Below are 14329 nucleotides of genomic sequence, written 5' to 3' on the forward strand. Positions count from 1 at the left end.
TTTTCTCTGGTCACAGTGATTTTTTTTTGTAAAGCAGTTTCACTTGAACCTCGTGTTTTTTGGGGGGGATGGCCAATTTAAGAGAACAGTCTGTGGCTGTGGAATTTTATTTCCTGACCAGGAAAAATGCTGCGATGTTGAACACAGCTTGCAAGGACATTGCTATGGGGGAAAACTCAGGTGTACAAGTGGTTTTCTCATTTCAAAAAAGGGGAAATGTCAATTGATGACAAACCTCATTCTGGACATCAACCAACTTCCCCAAAGAACAAAAATGTCAACAAAATCGGCGCACTTGTGCTCACAAACTTTAGACGGACCATTGAAGACATGGGGAAGTCACCCGGGGTATCTTGGAGCTTGGTTCATCACATTTTAACAGAAGATTTGAAAATAAGACAGGTTGCTGCAAAATCTGTGCCTCAGGTTCTGGCTGACCAGGAAAAAGAGCCACAAGTGGAAACATGCCAGACTTTGAAAGAACAACTCTGAAGCGACCCAGACTTTTTCCCCAAGGTCATTACTGGTGACATGACATGGTGCTACTCTTATGAGGCTGAAAGCCATCAAGCCAGTGGAAGTCACCTTACTCCCCCAAAAGCTCATCAAGTGAAATCAAATATCAAGACATTGGTCATTTGTTTTTTGATATGAGGGGATAGTGCATTTGGAGTTTGTTCTACCAGGTCAGACTGCTAAGCAAGCTTTCTATTTAGAGGTTCTGAAGAGATGTGTCACATTGTGCAACTAAAAAAGGCCTGATGTGTAGCAGACAGGGTTTTGTGACCAGACCATGACAATGAACCTGCTCATGCAGCCATCTCAGTGCGCCAGGTATGGGCACAAAAAACAGCATGCCTCTCTTGGCTCACTCACCTTACGTGTCTGACATCACTCTGCGCCACTTCTTTGTGTGCCCATGAATGAAGAGGGGCATGAAGGTACAGCGATTTGATGACGTAGAAGAGATGAAGAAAAAAATCAGCCAGCCAAACAGATGAGTTTGGAAAATATTTCCAGGGTTGGAGTTGCAGATTTGACAAATACATTAAGTGTAATGGACAGTACTTTGACAGTGATAAGGTTGTTTATAAAAATATAGGAGAAAAAAAAGAAGAAAATGATTAGGGCAAAGAATGTACAGATGTGCTTTATACAATTGATGTATGTATATGTGTGGATTGTGATAAGAGTTGTATGAGCCCCTAATAAAATGTTAAAAAAAAAGAAAAAAATATTTAACACATAGATTTGAAAAATTTTCCATTTTGGGGTATATATATCAGGAATTGAGACTCACTTGGTTGGATTTTGTATGTCCCAGGTAAAATAAATTGCAATAAGAGTCTGTATAGTCCATGGAATCTTTTAATTTACTGATTTCCCCCTTTAACAAGATGTGAGCCATCAGATAGTCATATATAGTAGATGCATTTAATAGATGCATTGCATCACCATGCAGTAATCTATAAGCAAAACAAATATTTATCAATGGAATTAAATTCTATGAAGATTCAGGATTAATTTTTAGTCTTTGAAGTTGTAAAGAAAAGATAATTAAAATTTCATCACAGTGTAAATTATAATTGAAAAAAATCAATATTAATGCCTAGTCTATAGCAGGGTGCTTTTATTTTGAATATTAGCAAAGTGTGCCAGTAAACAGAAATTAGAGAGGAAACATAATCAAATATATATTTGTTCAATAATTTCTATTTCTTGAAATTTCATGATTTCTTTTTAACAAACTATGTTGAATATAAATAAAAAGTGTAAAGCAACATAGATTTAGAACTTTATGCAAAAATATATTAATGAATTTTTCTGCTATTAGTTTATAATAACACATCCTTTGATAAATAAATATTCTATTTAATACACATCATGGATTCTAGCTTTAGTAATTAGAGAAAATGACATGTCTTTGATCAATGAAGGGTAATTTTAAATAATCTGAATAGGAAGTCAAAGTGTTTAATTATATATTTTATTCTCTGTTTCTTCTTTTATTTATATTTTTATTGTCTGTAGATTATTATTAAAGGAGAATGCCTATATTTTTTATTAGCTCCTGAAAGTGTAAATGAAGCAAACAATTAGGAGTATTTCTTTTTAATTATTCAGGATTACCTGAGCATAACTAGTGATATTTAGTTACAAATTACTCCAGTGAAAACATGAATTCATTTGTATTAAAATTGCATGAAGCAATACTATATATGTTCATATTCAGCAAATAGTCAATATGTTTTTTTCAAATAATAAAAAATGAATAACTGTATTGTTATCTAAAGTGAGCATACTCATAAATGTACTAGATAGATAAGGTATACTGAAATGTAATATATATAGGATATACCAATGGCTATATTAAAAACAGAAATATGTATGGATCTTATTTTCTATTCATTTATCAAAATATAGATAATTCTTGGGTAATTTTTAACATCCATATGCTTTAAAAATATACGTCACTAAAAAAATTGGAAAGTAAAAACATAGCTAACTAAATTTTTCAAAGAATAGACATTTAACCTACAATGAAAATAGTCTTAAGTGTCAACAAGAGAATGCCAAAGTTTATTTAAGAACTACATATACATTTATATATATGTATCCAATTATAAATTAAATTACTGAAAGTAATATCAATCAATTTAATGTTTATATTTCTAAACAACAAAAGTTTATCCTTAAAATCATTTTTATCCTTAAATTTTTATTGTTTGAATTCACATTTGTAAATCTCAGAGGGCAATGATAGTAACTGATCATATATTATTTGATGGCTACTATATATTGAAATATAATATATATATATATATAATTACATGGGGAATTTTTAATCCCTAGAGTGTCTGCTTGGTCTGCAATAACATATCCTAAACTCACGAATTTTTAATTTAAATTGATATTGATGTATATAACAATTGAAACGTTCATAAATAATTTAGTTGTTTGAGTCTTAAAGACACAGACTTGTTTACACACCAGAACTTAAATATATTTCCTGGCACAATCATTTGATGTTAGATTTTCTAATTTGGTTTCCAGAAAATATATTTTACATAATATTCTTGACTTATCTTCAAGGTTATAGTTTTGTTGGTAAACCATTGTCTTAAGAGTAATTACTATGCATAAATACAGATCTATAAAACAATACAGATTTATATTTATGATTCATAATTCATGAGAATTAAATCCTCCCTTTCATGTTTTGCTTTCTCTCTGGCATTTTGTGACAACAGGATTTCTTGGTGTGCTTGTAGCAAGATCCTCTTTTGCCTCATTTAATGACTCTAAAGATTCTAAGCTAGTAATCATACACATGAGCATAACCGAGACTTCTAGTAATAATTGAGGGTGTTAGAAGATATGGAGAATGGATTGATAAACAATATGAGTAATACGCCTGGAAAAAATATGTAAAGATTAGGTCAAAATTTCTCTAGTAAAGTGTTGAGTCTGTTACTAGTTACTTATTGACACCATAATAATAATGATACCTATAATTATACATAAACATTCAAAATTCAATCAAACTACCTTTGAGCGGATTATGATTCATAGGACAGGGTAGAACTGCCCCTGTGGGTTTCTGAGATTGTAACTCTTTACAGGCGTAGAAAGCCTCATTTTACTCCCATGTAGTAGTTGGTTTCAAACAGCTGATCTTGCAACTTGCACCCAAAAAAATCATTCCCCTAATGCCACCAAGGTTTCACATGTATCTATGCATACATATATGTACATCTTATAAATCCTAAGACTCAGAGGCTTAAAACAATAGATGTTTATTCATTTACTTGCATGCAGGTCAACAGTTTGACAGGCTCAATCGAGCAAATTTGGTCTCAGTTGAGTTTATTGAAAGTTAGCTGATCGTAGCAGGTGAAGGTGACTGGCCCATACACCCTTCATCCGCCAGAACACTAACCTGAATAGAAGGGTAGGAAACAAACAAGTCCCGGTACTCAAGCCCATTTAAGTCTGTCTTCTATGACTCTCACTTCTTTAAGATATATGTACAGCAGAGGGATGGTTGCATCAGATGGAGTGTTGACTCCCAGTTGCTTGAGGCAATGACCTATTGATTTGCACTATGGTTGCACACAGTTTCAGTCCCATCAGGAGTGTATGCGGGTTTCAATTTCTCCACAACCTTTTCAGCTTTTATTATTTTTTTTAACTTAGCTGTCTTTTTTGGTGTAAAGTGTTATTTCATTTTGCTTTGATCTGTACAACCAGCGCATCTAGTGATCGTGAGCATGTCTATATGCTTGTTGGCCTTTGGGATGTTGTCTTTGGTGAACTGTGTGTACATGCCCTTTGCTTAATTATGAATTGGGTTATTTCTGTTTTCATTACTGAGGTGTGGCAGACTTTAGAGATTCATTACATGCTTACTACAGCACTGCTCACAATCACAAGATGGAAAGAACCTAAAGTCCATCATTTGGGCCATTTAGGTGAAGGAATGGTTCTGAATCTTTGGTACATACATACAGTGGAATATTATGCTTTGCTAAAAATAACCACCAAGAACCCATGAAGCACCTCATGTCAAGAATGAACGTGGAGAAGTTTATGTAGACTTAAACTAGCTTATCACAAAAAGACAACTAGTATGAGACCGCTCTTACAAAGAGGAAAAAAAGATAAAGTATTTCCTACATTACGGAATAGATTTTGAGGTTTGTGAAGGTGGAGAGGGGGAATAAAGCAATAAGCTAGACAGTAGATGGGTGTTGATTTCCGTGAAATGGAATATGGAGATCCACAGAGAGGAGAAAGGAAATCTAGTACTCGGGGTGGGGGAGGGGTGTTGTTAACTGATGGGAGCTTAGATGAGTAATTTAGACTTTGTCATACAAAATTAATTATCTGAAATGTAAACCCCCAACTAAGATATAATAAAAAAGGAAACTGACTATTCAATATAAAACAATTATGTCCATATAATAAACAAACAAGCAAACAAATAAATAAAGGTCTTTTAAAATGATGCACCTTAGTTTCACTGTCTCTGGACCCACCTCATTGTGGAGCTGGGAATGAGGGTAGAAGGGAACTAAAAAGTAGCATAGAATACAGAATAAGGTAACAGTAAGAAATTGCAACTCTTAAGTAAACAGTTTAAGATAGCCTTTTAAGTCATTATATAAATAAAGAAGGATAAAGACCTATTTGTTAAGCTACTGTGAAAACTGTCTAAATTATTATCAAAACAGACTTGATAAACTTTAAGTTTCTAGGCAGTAATAGGAAGAAAGGATATGTAGAGAAGGCATGGGGAAAATAGTAGTTTGAAGCAAGCATTCTAGATTTAAGCTTTCAGATAACTTATAATTTATTTGGCAACACAGAAAAACTTTTAGAATTTTAACATTAGTTTAGAGGCAAGGAATGGGGAGCTAAAAATGGAAATAAAAAACACTTGCAAAGGCCAAGTTTTCCATGATAGATTGGGTAATAAAAATGAAGCCAATTGAAAAAAAAAAGTATACATATATACCTTCAGAAGAAACTGGTGTAGGAGGAGATAGAAAAATATGAAGATAATAAAAATGTGTGCCATTATATAAACAGGAAGAAATTTATATACTTAGGTAAGAACCAAGTATAGACCTAAATAAACATTAGAAAGCGTTCAGAATTATTCTCGAGATACTAAAGGCCTATATGATCTTAAAAATTAGTAATATGATTAAAGGTGTCTAAATTTTAAGACATATTAATTTTAAATTAAGAAATATTTTACAAGTGCTTTTTAGAATGTATAAAGCAGGGCTTGAACAGAGGGAGTTCCAAGCAACATCTCTACAAGATTTGTCCTATTTTCTAATAAGGATCATGAAAGAATCAGGAGTGCAGAGGTCCTACCTAATCTGTTTGTTATGATTATAGAATTCCAGCTTATGTCTTGCAAACTTTATTAAACAAACACTCCCTTGAAATACAGAGCTTTGCTGAAGTGGCCATTGGAATTGGAATGGAAACTCAAAGATAAAACGAATATGCTTCATTGTGGTTTTAAGAACAAGCAAAATTTTGTTAGAAAGTAAAACTCTCTTGTGAATCTCTCCAAAGTAGTCTTCATTACAGTTCTGTCACTGGGAAGCAGATGACTCAGAGGAAACAAGAGAATAATATTTTGTGCCTCCGCTATAAACAAAAAGCCCAACTCCTGGAAATACTTTGAAAATAAGCAACAAATGAAAACAAATGGAAGCAAATAATGTTCATTGAGGCTGTTCCAGATTATGAGGAAGATCTGTCCATAACTGTGTCTTTAAATTGAATTTGTAGGTGAGTTGGAAGCAGGTGTATGCTGTTTTTACTTAGTGTTATTTTACACAGAAAGATCTCAAAGTCTTTCTCTTATTTAAAAGCTGTTTTGCAGCAAGAAAATGTGATTATGATAAAAAATTGAGAAGAGGTTATATTAACTTAGCATTATAGAACAAGTAGGTTTTATCTATCAGACAGACATTGGAAATGTGTAAATAATTACCGGTATGTAAATGGTCTTTTCCAAAGTACAGCTTGGAGAGTTTTAAAACTGTTTTTTTTTTTCCCAAGCAGTTCTATTTGGATTTTGACACTTAAAATTTGGCACTAGAGAATTTAAAAGAGTAATGATTATGCCAATATTACTTTAAAACTGTCCTAAGGAATTTATTAATTTTTGTGGAAAGAATGGGATTCATAGGCTACAGAACTATGAATTGCCTAATTTGGGCAAATTAAAGTCTTGCTGTATGCAATGGGAAGAAGTACACCTGCTTACACAATTGTTAGAAAGTGCTGATGGAATGACATGAAGAAATTACTTCACAATGTAAAATAAGGTTAGCAATTATTAGTTTTAAAAAAACTTTTTACTGAACAGTATCCCATTAGCTGAGTCTTTCTATAACAAATGAAATAAAGTTTTAGAATCTAACTTGTAATTTATTGTTGTATATGATTAATTACAAAAGTAGGTAAAATAATTATACTACTTTATTTAGCTAACTTATACTACAGTTAATTAGATTTATTATCTTCTAATATTTCATTAAATATATTGCCAATTCAACATTCCTGTATAAGAAATTTTTATGGTAGAATTTTCATTTTACATTTCTTTAGCATTATATATCCTTGGAGAAAGTATGTTAAGAGTGCTCTGTAGAGGCAAGGATAGTGGGACTTTGTTTTACTGACATACTTTGGACATGTCAGGAGAGACCAGTCCCTGGATGAAGACATGCTTGCTAAAGGAGAGGGGCAGTGAAAGAGAACACAACTCTCAACGAGATCAATATCCTAGCACTAGAGAACTGAAATGGATGGGTGTAGCACTCCAGTCAGCTGGAAGCTACTTGGGTCGCAGAGAATTAGTGCTCAAGGCCTGAGATTGAGTCACAAGGGAAAGGGAGAGGTACTCAGAGAAGACACCAATCCCGCTGACCCCTCTCCCCTGCCCAAGCTTCTCTACTCTCCTGTTTTTATTAGCACACCAAAGGAGGACGTTTGAAAAAGTTAAAACACAGGGTATATTCTAGGGCACAATGACTTGAGATTAAAATATTCTCATGGTTCATAAACAACCAACATTTTTGCACATGAGAACATTCTGAACTACTGTCTTTAGTAAAGAATTCCTTATCACTCAGGACTTCCACCAAATTCCTGGCACATGCAAACAGTCATGCGTGTGAGGTTTACTCAAAGTCCTTGAACTCAAGTGATTCCTCCATTGGAAACAGGGCATTGTCTCCCTCTGGACTGGTATTAGCCATTTTGAGTCAAAAAATCCTATGGTTATCTATGCAGGGAATAATAAAATCCAAAGGAATGGTGTGTCATTCATTGTTAAAAAGAAATAAGGGGGAGTGCGGAGTTGGGGCACAAAGCCCATCTGTAGGCAACTGGACATCCCCTTACAGAAGGGTCGCAGGGAGGAGATGAACCAGTCAGGGTGCCGTGTAGCAACCATGAAACATACAACTTTCCTCTAGTTCCTAAATGCTTCCTCCCCACCCCCTCCCCCCCGGACTGTCATGATCCCAATTCTACCTTACAAATCTGGCTAGACCAGAGGATGTACACTGGTACAGATAGGAACTGGAAACACAGGGAATCCAAGATGGATGATCCCTTCAGGACCAGTGGTGAGAGTGGCGATACTGAGAGGGTGGAGGGAAGTTGGGGTAGAAAGGGGGAACTGATTATATGGATCTACGTATAACCTCCTCGCTGCCTCACTGTGGGACGGACAACAAAAAAAAGTGGGTGAAGGGAGACATTGGAAAGTGTAAGTTATGACAAAAAAATAATTTATAAATTATAAAGGGTTCATGAGGTGGTGGGAGTGGGGAGAGAAGGGGTAAACGAGGAGCTGATGCCAGGGGCCTAAGTGGAGAGCAAATGTTTTGAGAATGATGAGGGTAACAAATGTACAACTGTATTTTACTCAATTGATATAGGGATGGATTGTGATAAGAGTTGTATGAGCCCCCAAATAAAATGATTTAAAAAAATAAAATAAGAGAGAGCACAGTACTCAAGGAAAACAAAAAAAGAAATGTAATAGTTAGATTTGTGTGTGTATGTGTGTGTGTGTGTGTGTGTGCGCAAAAATCACACCTGTAAGAAGATATGGTTGGAGTTTTTCAAAAATGATTAGGGCAAAGAATGTACAGATGTGCTTTATACAATTGATGTATGTACATGTATGGATTGTGATAAAAGTTGTATGAGCCCCTAATGAAAAAGATAAAAAAGAACAACAGACTTATGACCTCCTTTGGAGGTGCAACCAAGATGTATAACTCTCTGGTGGTTGGCCTCTTTCCCCCTCTCGGTGGGGCTCAGACTAGTATGTTGCATAATCCAGCCACCCTGCCTCATCCCACGTGCTGTGCTACCTGTGGGCTGTGCAGTGCTCCAAGGCACCTTAGTGAGCTAACCAAGGACCACACTGCTGCGCTGTGCTGCTCCACACAGCTGCCCACCTTGCTGTATCTGCTGCTTGGGAGCCAAGTTCACTCATCTTGCCACCATGCCAGCCTCCACACCTCCAGCCAGCTACCTCGCATATTGTATATATAGATATATAATAATATATTATATATACGCATTAGCTTCCTTTATGCATACACATCTAAAGTTTCACTAGTTCTGCTTCTCTAACGAACCCAGCCTAACAAGAGGCTCTACCTGAGATCTGTTTTAGAGTTTGTAGTTTCTCCTTGGATATCCACAGAAATGCTTAGGAGTGGGGTGTTTGTCAATAGTTTCTGATTTAAAGGAGCAAATTCTAATACAGATTTAAGGCTACACGCCTTATGCTTCAGTGCCTCATTTTTTAAACAGAAAAAATATTAGCTTGTATTTCATAAGATTATTGTTAGAAATCAATAAGTTATGAGCTTGTATAAAATCTACTAGCTCAAAAATTGTAAGCTTTGCTTTCTAAAAATGTTTATACTCAATTATTGTTATTATTTTTCTGATCATCTACTTATGCACGGAAAGCACATACTCTTTGGTTTACCGAAGGAGTTCTGGGGTTTCGACATTCACTTAATTGCTAGCTCAATGCTCTGGTGTTCTCTCTGAAGCGTCTCACATTTGGAGAACTGGGAAAAGAGTGATAACCACTATTTAAATTCTATGATGCAACCACAGACACTGATTCTATCTATACCCCCTTCAAGTATTTGGGGTTATGGATATATATATATATTTCTGTTTAAAACATTGGGACAGTTTCAGACTTTCACTGCTTTCTGTTACTTATTTAGGTTAAATGGGGGTTGTCATGCTCATGTTTCAAAGCTACTATCTCCACAATTTTAGCCTTTGCTTTCAAAGAAATTTTTGCAAGACTGCCAGTTGGAATAAGTGACTAACACTTCAGCTCCCCTCGGCACGGATTAAACTTCTGCATCACACAAGTGACGACCAAATCAGTTCTTTAACACAGAAAGCACCCGCAATACTAATCAGGGTACTTTCCATTTCACTAACGGGGGAAGAAAAAAGTCACCGTGATCAAAGTCCAAGTTCATCCGTGCATTCCTACCAACTGCTAACCACAGAGTGAGGAAGAAGAATGAGAAGGTGTGCAGCAATGTGAGAGAGCACTAATGGAGCAGGAAGTGAAAAATGCCAAATGACAGGAAATACCAAGATGGAATATAAGAATGTATTTTGATGGTTGCAAACACCTAAAACCATGTGCTGTTTGTGATATTGGCTAAATATGCAATAAAATATATAGCTTATAAATATAGTATAAAAAAATTGCATATGGAATTAACTTTGGGTCATGTGAACTGAAATTTAATATAGTTTTACTTATAATTTGGATAATTAAATAATAGAAATAGATTATAATTGCTTTATCTCAAAATAAAAACTAAATAAAATTCAGTGTCACTCATATCCAATGAATTTCATAAAGAATAACATTAAAACAAGGCATGTCATGATGCTTCAGTGTATGACTACACAGATTTGTTTTGGGCATTGTAAAGAAACATAGATATTTTCCTGTTGACATAGACCCTTTCTTTGTAGATAATCAGTCAAGTTTCTTGTTTTTGGCATTATCATCCCCATCTTTGCTAGGGCATGTATAGAACTGGGAGCTTGAGCAAAGCTTTGTTTTGTTTCTAATCATTTTCTTGGGGGCTCACGCAACTCTTATCACAATCCATACATCAATGGAATCAAGCATGTTTGTACATATGTTTCCTTCATTCTTTTCTAGACAGTTACTTTCTATTGAGCCCTTGGTATCAGCTCTTCCCTCCACTCCTTCCCCACCCTGATCCTCATAACCCCCTGACAGGTGGTACATTGTTATTATTTTCATCTCTGAAAAGCTTTTTTTTAATGAATCAGTTAAGAGTTGGAAAGTGTAAAGGACAGCAAATCAGCTGAATTTTCCTTTTTTAAATAATCTCATTGGGGGCTCTTAGAGCTCTTATGACAATCCATACTTACATCCATTGTGACAAGCACCTTTATACATATGCTGCCATCATCATTTTTCAGACTATTTTCTTCCTACTTGAGCCCTTGGAATTCACCTCATCCTAAACACACCCCCACCCTCCCTCCCTCATGAACACTTGATCATTTCGAAATTATTGTTTTCTCCTGTCTTACACCAACCACTGTCTCCATCCACCCATTTTTCTGTTGTCTGTCCCCCTGGGGCAGGGTTATATGTCAATCATTGTGATCAATCCCCCCTTTCTCGCCCCTGCCCCACCTTCCCCTCCCCCTCTGGTATCTCTACTCTCATTATTGTTCCTGAGGGGTTTATCTGCCCTGGATTCCCTGCTTTGTGAGCGCTTGTCTGTAGCAGTGTACATGCTCTGATCTAGTCAGATTTATAATGTAGAATCAGAATCATGCTAGCTCACATGATTCACAATGATATGTTTTCTGGTCCTGGGATATTGATGCCTGATGCCTGATCCCATCAACAGCTTATGATCACACAGGCCAGTGTGCTTCTTCCATGTGGGCTTTGTTGCTTCCTAGCTAGATGGCTGCTTGTTTATCTTCAAGCCTTTAAGACCCCAGATGCTATATCTTTTGATAGCTGGGCACCATCAGCTTTCTTCACCACATTTGCTTATGCACCCATTTGTCTTCAGCGATTGTGTCACAAAAATGAACATCACAGAAATATTAGAACAAAGTGTTCTTATGTTGAGGGAGTACTTGTGTAGAGGTCCAATGTCCATCTGCTGCCTTTACTTAACATATAAATATATACACAAAGATCTATTTCCCTAACATTATACATAATATATTTACACATGTAACAATCCTTTACCTCCTACTTCTTTCCTCTCACTCCTTTTCCTTTCCTCTTGTCCCACTCTCATGTTCAACCTTCATTCAGATTTCAGTAATTCCTCTAGGCTACATTGCCCTTGATCAAGTCCCACTAGGAATCCTATGCCCTCCTTGCTATCAATTTTAGATCACTTAATGTCCCCTTGCCTCTGGGTTTGTTGGTATCCAGTCTTATTTTCCCCCACCTTCCTCATTTCTGTGTCCCTCCTACCCCGAGAACCATCAGTCCCATTGTTTTCTTCTCTGGATTGTTTATCCCACCTAACTTATATAGATAGACATGTAGAGACAAAAATAAACACAAAAACAAAACAAAACAAAATAACAAAAAGCAAAACAACAGCAAAACCCAACAACACAAAAAGTAAAGTCTATAAATAGTTGCAGGTCTGTTTTGAGAATTTTCCAGTGGAGGCTGATGGGGTGCCACGCCCTGGACCCCAAATCTGATTTTGATATTCCTCAGGGACTTCACTGCTTTACTCCCCTTGCTCCTCTGTTGTACACCCGTAGCGTTTTGCCCCGCTGTGGTTTCTCCTGTGTTGACCCTCATAGCGCTCTGGGTCAGGGAGGGGGACATCAGGTGTCTCATGGTGGGACAGCCCTATGGTCCTCTCTGTGCATTGGCTGCTCCAAGCCGAATATAGTCCGTGGGACTTGGTGTTCCAGCATGTGTCCCACTCTCTTTTACTCTCTCCTTCCCCCTTTGTTTGTTCCTATGTTCTCTGATCAGATGCACCCCTCTCCCTGCACTGTAGCTTCTGTGCTGTCCTCTGAAAGGCATTCTTCTGAGTGGGGAAAGTGCTTGTCCACATAGTTGGGAATGGGGCTGGCCCCTCAGACCTCTCTATTGGTTCACTGCTTCATGCTGGTATACATTCACGCTTTGAATTTTCTTATGAAATGTATATGGATTTATTCTCTTATTATATAGGATTTTTCTTTTCTTTTTTCCCCTAATTTTTATCATTTTATGGGAGGCTTGTACAACTCTTATCACAATCTATGCATACATCCATTGTGTCAAGCACATTTGTAAATTCATTGCTCTCATCATTGTCAAAGCATGTGCTTTCTGCTTGAGCCCTTGGTATCAGTGCCTCATTTCTCTCCCTTCCTCCCTACTACTCGATCTCTCATGAACCCTTGATAACTTATAAACTATTGTTATTTTGTCATATCTTACACATTTCTAAGCTATTAATTTTGACAAAACTTTCTGGTATCTTATTACTTCTCCCTTAAAAACAGTATTTTTGAGTAAAAGATAACTCCAAACCTATTCTCTTATATGTTTTGCTAGTACTTTAAATACATTCTCAAAAAATATCTCTACATTGTGTAATTGAAGTCTATCTATTACTGCTAACAGTGACCTTCTGAAGCTCTGCTTTGCAGTAAATAACATGCATTTATTATAATAAATAATTGATATTATCCACATAATTACTTTAGTTAATATCGAATATTTATTATAATTATTCATATAATTAAATATTTGTGTTAATTGCCTCAGAAGTGTATAAAACAAGGAAATGTTTTGAAACTGATCATAGCAGCAATTATACAATTATGCTTAATTCAACTGAATTATGAATTGCTACAACATCTATAAGAGCTCCAATGAAATGATAAAAAAGATGACTACAAATAAAGTGCAATTATACTAAAAAATAAAGACAGTAGACTATAGGGAAGTATATGAATCACAATGATTAAGTCAATCAATGATTAACGTAACATTCATCTCAAAGCTAGAAATGACAATCATGAAAACTACAACTATCTACTGAGAAATAATATTAGATACACTTTCCCACTGTCATTTCCTCTACAAAAATCATCACAATATTAACATTTCTTTAAAATAACTTCTTTTAAAATGTTTAGCCCCTCCAGCTTCATTGATGTGTTCAGAACTTGAAATCCAGGTTGCCCTTTGAAAAAATAATTTTTTTTTCACATGTGGCAGCGAGTACTATCAAACTCCAGTCATTGAGGCAAGCTCTACTGGTGTTAGCGAAAATCCTGCCTGTTTATGTAGCACACTTCTGACACTCAGAAGTTCGAAAAAAGAAATTTAATGATAACCAGAGCAACATTTCAATAGGGCATATTAGGATGATTTTTGCTATTTGTATATAATCTAAAAGTGAAGGATTATTTTGTCACAATATTTGTGATGATCATTTTCTGCTTCTCTTGATCTATTTTATTGGAATTATTATTATTATTATTATTGTTAGTAAATAACACCACACATTTATACATGTTATAACTTCAAGGTATTTAAAGTAATCTGAATTACTCTATCATAATATCTCATACCGAAATAAGTTGTTTGGTGATAATCATGCTAATTTCTTTATACAGAAAAAAACATCAGCCCCATGATGTTAGGTTTCATTGAATAGTTGTGGGTGCATTTAAGTTTTTGGTTTTTAATAAAGCTAACCCT

At 35.6% G+C, this 14329-nt stretch overlaps 1 non-coding gene across 1 annotated transcript; it reads right to left on the reverse strand.

Moving 5' to 3' along the window:
* Positions 1-13832: 13832 nt before the first annotated feature.
* On the reverse strand, positions 13833-13987 carry LOC142461973 (small nucleolar RNA SNORA62/SNORA6 family). The gene has a single exon (XR_012787129.1). It is a non-coding gene; the product is annotated as a small nucleolar RNA SNORA62/SNORA6 family (small nucleolar RNA).
* Positions 13988-14329: the final 342 nt, after the last annotated feature.

Source organism: Tenrec ecaudatus, chromosome 11, assembly GCF_050624435.1.
Source record: "Tenrec ecaudatus isolate mTenEca1 chromosome 11, mTenEca1.hap1, whole genome shotgun sequence".
Lineage (NCBI taxonomy): Eukaryota > Metazoa > Chordata > Mammalia > Afrosoricida > Tenrecidae > Tenrec > Tenrec ecaudatus.